This window comes from Sciurus vulgaris, assembly GCF_902686455.1.
Source record: "Sciurus vulgaris genome assembly, chromosome: 6".
Taxonomy (NCBI): domain Eukaryota; kingdom Metazoa; phylum Chordata; class Mammalia; order Rodentia; family Sciuridae; genus Sciurus; species Sciurus vulgaris.
In genome coordinates this window covers 30,014,129-30,022,388 of record NC_136466.1, presented here as the reverse complement: position 1 = coordinate 30,022,388, position 8,260 = coordinate 30,014,129, and the positions used below count along the sequence as shown (strand labels likewise).

At 43.0% G+C, this 8,260-nt stretch overlaps 1 protein-coding gene across 1 annotated transcript in view; it reads right to left on the bottom strand.

Annotated features, from left to right (window-relative positions):
- Nucleotides 1-5,204: 5,204 nt before the first annotated feature.
- CDC42SE2 (CDC42 small effector 2) overlaps nucleotides 5,205-8,260 on the bottom strand; it is a 37,029-nt gene continuing 33,973 nt past the window's right edge. Inside the window, exon 4 of the mRNA XM_079144315.1 lies at nucleotides 5,205-7,825. The gene's annotated coding sequence lies outside the window, so the exon portion shown is untranslated. The remainder of the gene's footprint in view (nucleotides 7,826-8,260) is intronic.

The following is an 8,260-nucleotide window of genomic DNA, read 5'->3' as shown; positions in this document are numbered from 1 at the left end:
AGCATCTGGAAGCACAGCATCATGCTGTCCTCCCTGAAAGGTTTGTGTGGCTCTGCCCCGTGGCTTTGCTAGTTCCAGCCCAAGTGGCTTCCTGGCTTGATCTGCTTAATTCCTACAGCTTCCCTCAGGTCGGCGTGGATACTCTCTGCACTCCAGCTTCCTTTCCACTACCTCACCCACCCCGCTCCCAGACCCAGCCCATAGGGACCCCAACCCTGGACACTTCCCAGGCCTTCCTTTGAAATCTCAGTGGAGGCCTCTGACCCCCTACCTCTGGCATTCCTGCAGAGCCAGCACCACATGGTCTGCCACCCTCCTGGGCAGTAGCCACACCTTCTGTGACCCTGGCTGCAGCAGCCTCTGAGTGCCTGGGCAGCTGAGCACAGGGAAACAATCTCCTGCCCCTGCCCAACCCCTGTAAGCAGGGTGCCCCCACAGTCTCTTCTCAAAGGGATTTTTAGACCCTCAACAAGTATGATCTCGCCAGTTTCTGAGACACCCTCAAGCCACATCGTCTTTGTGCAAATCACTTGGCATCTCTTCAGTGGCTATGAACTCTTTAACCACCACATCTTTTGAACCAGAGGTCATTCTCTTCCAGTTCCTATGCCCTTCTCTTCCCTAAATTGCTTTTGGTTAAGACTTCCAGTTGTTGGTCAGAGAATTTGAGAAAGCAAGCAACCATGTCTTGTCCCTGATCTCAGAGGAAAAGCTCCTACCCATCATCACCGAGTACCATGCACCTTCCAGCGCGGCCTTCACTACGGTGAGGTGATTTCCTTCTAGTCCTCGTTTATCGAGTGCTTTCACTGTGAGACGGTGATGAGTTTTGCCAAAGGTTTTTCCGCACCAATTGAAATGATCACATGGGGTTTTTCGTCATTTTGTGTGTTGTATTGTGATTATCATGTCTTTTTAAATTATTTGTTCTTACTAGTTACACATGACAGTAGAATGTATTTTGACATTATGTACATATGGAGTATGATTTTTCAATCTTCTGGTTGTTCATGATGATTTTCATGTTTGACCAACCATCCTTGCATTCCAAAATTAAATTCCAGTTAAATCCGACTTGGCAGTGGTGTATAATCACTGCCCCTGCCTCATACTAGGGATTTAGCCCAGGGGTGCTTTACCACTGAGCTACGCCCTCAGCACGTTTTTTGAATTTTAAGGCTGGTTTCACTAAGTTGCCAAGGGCCTCAGCCTCCCAGGTTGCTGGGATCAGATGTTTGCCACCCCTCCTGGCAGTATTCCTGTGTGTCAGTGTATGATCCTTTAACCCATCGCTGAACTCCTCTATCAGTATTAAAGTGATTTTTCCCCTGTTGCTATCAGGAGACTTGATAAGTAGGAAGGCTCTTGGACTGTTGGCAGTTTGTGGGTCTTTGAAGTATCCTACTTGGAATTCACTGAGCCTCAAGTATTTACATTTTCATTTCTTTCCTCAAATCTGGGAAGTTCATAGCCATTTGGTTCCCATCTCTTCCCCTTCTGCGCTGTCCCCATAATATGCATATTGGTCAGCTTGGTGGAATCCACGGGCTGCTCACTTTCCTCCCGTTTTTGCTGCTCTGACTCAGTAATTTCAAGTGATCTGGCTTCATGTTCACTGATGAGTCCGTGTGACCGTCTGTTGCTGAATTCCTCTAAAGAACTTTTTAATTCAGTCACTGTATTTTTCAGCTCCAGAGTTTGTTTGGTTCTTTATAATTTCTATTTCTCTTAATATTCTTTTGTTAAACAGATCATTTTCCTGATTTCATTCAGCTGTCTGTCCATGTTCTATTTCACCTCCCTGAGCACATTTAAGGCCGTTGTCTGAATTCCCTGTCAAGCATGTCAGAGGTCTGTGTCTCTAGGTTTGACTTCAGGAGAGTACTCTGTTCCTTTCTTCTCTTCTTTTGTTGTTTTATGCCTTGTGACCTCTGACTGAGATTCAGGCATTTGCAAACACAGCCAGCTCCATCTTCCACCACCAGCTTACAGCAGGGAAGAACTGCACTGATCAGCCGGCTTAGTCAACGCTTAGGTCCGCTCGAAGCTCTTCTGGTGAGGCACTTGCCCTGGGACTGTGCACGCGTCCTCCCGTTACTTTCTTGTGCTGTGCCGTTAGGTGTCCTGTTTTCCTCTGCCTGTCACCTACTGCCCCAGGCTCTGGAGCCCTGCAGCCGACCTGTGCTCCAGGGCGTCACCACACCCACCTCATATCCACTGTGCCAGCATTCCCACTGTTGAATCAGCAAGACGGAAACCAGTCCCTCAAGTGGCCCCCAGACCAGCCCTAGTTACAAGCAAGCCAAGCAAAGAATGGCATGAATTGGAAAATGAGTCTCCTTTTATTCACTCCCCAAGTGCCGTTCTCGCTTCCTAAAGATGAGCCTCTTAACGGCCAGTGCGTTGTGACTTTAGGGTTACCTCTTCAATTCTAAATAACGTAGGCAGACTTCCATACCTGATTCTTTGAGTTGTCCAAATGATTTTAAGCACTGAAGATCTGTTATAGACTCACTTGTCCATCTGCTTTTTTTGCGGGGGGAGTGGGAGGCAGGTACTAAGGATTGAACGCAGGAGCACTTAACCTGTAAGCTACACCTCCAGCCCTTTTTATTTTTTTTAAATATTTTTAGTTGTAGATGGACATGATACCTTTATTTCTTTTTATGTGGTGCTGAGGATGGAACCCAGTGCCTCACACATGCTAGGCAAGTGCTCTACCACTGAGCCACAGCCCCAGCCCCCTTTTTATTTTGTCTAAGTTGCTTAGGGCCTCACTGAGTTGCTAAGGCTGACCTCAAACTTACAATCATCCTGCCTCAGCCTCCTGAGTCACTGGGATTACAGGCATAAGCCACCACACACAGTTCTGTCCTGTTTTTAAAAAATATTTTTACATCTGAATTTCTTAGCTTCTCATTTGTTTCTTTAATGACATCCTTAACACATGCACAGTAAGAATTCCTGGGGTGGGGTTGTAGCTCAGGAGTAGAGTGCTTTGCCTAGCATGTGTGAGGCACTGGGTTTGATTCTCAGCACCACATAAAAATAGATAAAATAAAGGTTCAAGGTCCATTGACAACTAAAAAAAAAAAAGTCATGAGTTCCGAGTGTATACCTTACGAAGATTGACACACTCCACTCCACTTCTCTTCCCCCACACCATCTTCTGAAATCTAACTCTTTAAAATTTACATTCTGTTCTATAATTGTTGTTCATGCTTTCATTAAGGTGGTATCTGAGCTGGGTGCATTGGCACACACTTGGCGGCACGTGGGAGGATCACAAGTTCAAGGCCAACCTCCTCAACTTAGGGAGACACTGTCTCAAAAAATAAGAAGGGCTAGGGATGTAGCTCAATGGTAGAGCACCCTTGAGTTAAATCCCCAATATGGGGGCCAGAGTGGGTGAGATCCTGAGTTTTCTTTAGATTACTTGTTCTATTCGCTCTTGGTTCTTGTGGAGAATACCTGAAGTGTATTCAGGAAGAGTGTGTGGAAAGCAAAGTGTCAGACTCTGGTGGTCTGACTGCTCTATTTTGCCATCTCACTTCATTGAGAACGGCTGAAGGCAGAAGTCTAGTTCAAATAATTTTCTCTCAGAAATTTTGGGGCATATATTCTAAGGTACAGTGCTGCTATTGAGAAATCTGGTAATCTTCAGAAGATGTGGGAATAACCAGAGCAACAATGTTATTTCCCAGAACTGGAAATAAAAGTCTTCAGAAGAAAAGATCCATTTAGGGCAGTGAAGGGAGAAAGTATAGATATAAAAACAAGTTTTTTATTTTTTATGTTTTTTTGCGGTGCTAGGGATTGAACCCAGGGCCCTATGCTTGTAAGGCAAGCACTTTACCAACTTTTGTCCCCCAGCCCCTAAAAACAAGTTTTAAAACATTTCAAAACACAAATAATTCAGGGATCAGGAACAGCAACTGAAGTTCCTGAGCCCTCCACACCCAGCTCCCCACCTTATTTCTATATTTTATCCATCTCTGGTAAATAACTTCCATTCTACCTATGAATTTTTTTTACAGAAGTCTTATAACTTTTGTTTAATATTTATTTTAGTCATAGATGGACACAATACCTTTATGTATTTATTTTTATGTGTTGCTGAGGATCGAACCCAGTACCTCGCATGTGCTAGGCGAGCACTTGATCACCGAGCCACAGCCCCAGCCCCAATTTCCTAACTTTTTTTTCTAATTAGGTTCTGTGCCCAGGAAGAACTTCATTTTCACAAAAGTCATCAAAACTTTAAAAAATACTCTTTCCTGATACTTTCCTTACTGGAGTCTCTTTTTTCAGAATGTGAGTGGCAGTTCTCACAATACAGGTGACCTGAGTGGTCTGTCCTTGGTGTCCAGCCATTGAAGTACCTCCAGCCTGTGCACCCAGCCGCGTGCAGCCCTGTGGTCCTGAAGCGGGGCTCAGCGGTGGCATGACGCTGCGGGTGCTGTCCTGTGCCTCGCAGGACCTTCAGCCACCTCACTAGTTTCCACCACCAGAATCACTGTCTCACTTTCCTCAAGCTGTGGCAACCAAAAACGGATCTCCTGACATTGCCAAGTGTTCCCTGGGGAGCCATCGCCCCCTATGGGAACCTGTCTTAGGCTGTTTGAGGAAGGAGCTCTACTTCCCAGACATTCTGTGGTGACAGTGCTCTACAACTCAGTGATAGGGCAGCTGATAGCCCGTGATGCTACCAAGTGCCTGGAAGGTGGCAGCACGAGGAATAAGATTCCAGATTTCATTTTATTATTTAAACCCTACAAAAAAAACTTATTTTTAATACCTTTGTTAAAAATCAGATGTGGCTACTGGCAATGAAACCCTGGGGGTGTGATGGTGCCTCAGTCCCACTCCTCAGGGGCACGACGGGGTGGCCACCATGCCCACGTTATTTCTGCTTTTTACACATCTCTGGTGAACAACTTTCATTCTATCTTACATAAATTTTTTTTTTTTAATTTTAAAAATCACAGATGAAGTCTTCAGTTTCATTCTGAGTAGTCACAGGTTAAATTACAGTGAATTTTAGTTAAAAATTACAATTACAGGAATTTATAAATCTTCTTTTAAAGCAAAAAGAGATCAACTGTTTTTTGCATAAGGTTATATCACTGAAAACATAAGAACGCTTGAAAGGTGCTCTAAGTGACTTGTTAAACAATTCCTGGAATGAAATAGAAAACCCAAAACAGGATTGAAAGAAAACATTTATTGAATCAAAATCAATACTTTCTTTTTAATATCTACAAGCCAACACTAAACTCACTTTATTCAAGAATGAACACAATGTACAAAAAAAGTATGCTTATATTATAAAAATATGTCAATTTTATCTTCTGGGTGCTGAGCAGAAGTTATCTTAAACAAAATCAAGGCAAACTTATTCTCTATGGTGAAACTGCTATGATTCAATAAGGAGCGAAGGCCCACGCGCTCACAAAATGTTTCCGAGGCCTGCTGCAACGCTGCCCCGGAAATGCTGCCCCAGGTCCCTGCAGCCAGCATTCCCACTCTGCTTCTTGGCACCGCTTCATGCCTACGTTGTGGGAAGTACCTCTTCTACAGAATGCAGATCACTGCTAACAAGATGCATGTGATTAAATCTTTGTTTGGTTTCCCTTAATAGCTGTTAGCATGTATTTCAGCAAATTATTAACAGCATAATGAATCTGGAGTACAAAAATCCTATTTAACTAACTTCAGTTTAAAAATGAGATGTGTTGCTAAGGAGAACAGATGACCTCCCGAGGCTTCAAATCCCACTGATGAAGGTGGGAAAGTTGCCTCACTCCACACTCTCAAATATTCTAAGCCTCCTAAAATATTTATGTCCAAGGTTAATATCTTTGTAACTTTGTTTCTTGATTTTATTGGCACCTTCCCAGGCACCCTTGGCGTGTGCTCTTGTGTACAGTGTAATTACTGTGCCTGTGAGGTTAGTGGCAGCTGTAGGACAGTTGAGGCTGAAGAGCCCAGCCTTTGGCTTACCATGGAGATAAACTCCAAGGCTCACTGGTCCTGGAGCAAGAAAAGAGCAATAGGAGAGAATAAAATCCAATCACGAGTTGGGTAAAAGGGACAGCGGCTCCTGTATCATTCCAGGAAGTTATCTGGCGATACAAAAACTAATTTTTTAAAAGCTAAAATGCATCCAGGCTGATAATGCCAAAAAAATACAGGAACCTGACCCTGGCTGAGGAGAATGACAATGGGACCCAGGCAAGTTCCAGATGCGATCTTCACTAATGGAACGTGGACAGATGCCGTGCTTGGGACCAACACCTGAGAAGGCTCAAAATCGCAAACACGAGGATCAAGCACTCTGGGGTCCCACTCTACTGGGTAAATTAAATGCAGAAGAATTAGGGGAGACATACTTTCATGTTTTGCCTACATAAACCTAACATGTCTTTAGTTACCTCTCACAAAAATCTGGGACCAAGGTGAGGGAAAAGGGGTAAGTGGAGACAGAAGAGAAAATGGTAACTGTTCCTCTGTGCAGTAGCTTATTTCCTTACAGCTGAGTTTTTCATTAAGCCCCTTCTGCTGCATGAAATGTTAATCAGCCTAAATTGGACATAGGACTCAAACATTTTAATAACACAAACCACTGCCACCGCTCTAATTTGGAAGAGGAACATTTACAGAAATATTTGAAATACATAATTTATAAAAGATAAACACATTTTGGAACCTGAGCAAAGGCTTCTTACCAATACCATAAAAAGCCACCGTGTAGGCTGCCTGCATCAGTAGTGACTCCACCAGGTCAGTGTGCTGCTCTTGGCAACACCCAAGGCCCCCAAAATACACAGAACACATAAAGTCTGACGTCTCTGGCAGTCTGCGATTAATAGCACAGGCCAGAAGTTCAACACACTGCTAGCGGAAACAACTGGATGCCAAAATATTAAACATGACATAAAAACCAGTAAAAAGGAAACAAGTGCACAAAGAGTGAACAGCTGGTGGGGCGACAGCTCCTCAGACTGGATGAGACTCGATCACGGCCTCAAGACAGACCCACACCTCTTCCTGGCCGCAGGGCCTTGCTCTCAAAATAAATATACCGAACGTTCACAACAGAAAGAATGCCTTATGAATGCAAGTTTTTCTCTTATTGCAATCCTAATCAAATAGGCCAAAAAGCCATACTTTTAAAATAAGCTACAAAGTTATCTTCTCTTCTGTGAAACTGATGTGACACGGTGCCACAGCCAAACTCCATCTAATAGCAGCAGTACAATCAGCCCACGGCGGCAAATAAATGCTTATTTCTGGCATCCCATGGGCTCCCATCAAAGCAACTCCATAAAGCATGCAGATATCTATTCTGCTGAAATTTCAAAGAAATAAAAATGATCATTGTGCTCTTGTGTCTCACATCTTCCAAAATATACACAAATGGTGACAAGTTAGCAGTAGCAGATCTTTGTTTACCAGTAAAATCATAAGGCAGAGGGGGCTGGAGGTGGAAAGAAAATGTCTACAATGGAAAAAAATTACAAAACAGTGCTAGCATTCACAATTAAAAAAAAAAATCATGCTAAGATCAGATCCATATTGATTAAACGTTGAAAATTCAGCTACAATCCAAAGAACTCTGTCCATGAGTCCAAAGGCATGCACGCCAGCGGAGAAAAGGCAGGACCCGCTTGACAGTATCTTCTTCGGAGCAGAACAGCAACATCTCACTGGAGTAATCACAGAGGGTGATAAGATGCCATCATACTTCTTTTTGTAATTAAAATAAATGCAATCACAAGACAAAAAAATTATAGTAGACAGAAAATATGGAATTCACAATGACCTATAAAACCAAAAGAAAAATTCAAATTACTTTTATACTTTCAAGGTTCACCCCTCCTAGTCATAGTCTTTTTAATCTGAAAAGCTTATGAAAGGGCCTGGGGTTGTGGCTCAGTGGTAGAGCACCTGCCTCGCATGTGTGATGCACTGAGTTCGATTCTCAGCGCCACATAGAGATCAATACAAAAAAAAAAAAGGTATTATGTCCATCTACAACTAAAAGATTAAAAAAAAAAAAAAGCTTATGAAAGATTTACAAATAATAAATTGTTAAATATAAGATTGCTGCACTACTCATGAGATTATCATGATAACTACAGTATCAATATTTGAAATGATAGTTTCACTCTTGTGTAAAAGGACACAAGCAGCAGCCACCAGAATCTCAGGCAAAAGCTTCCTCCCCAACCAGATGTTTTAAAGCATTTAAATTCTT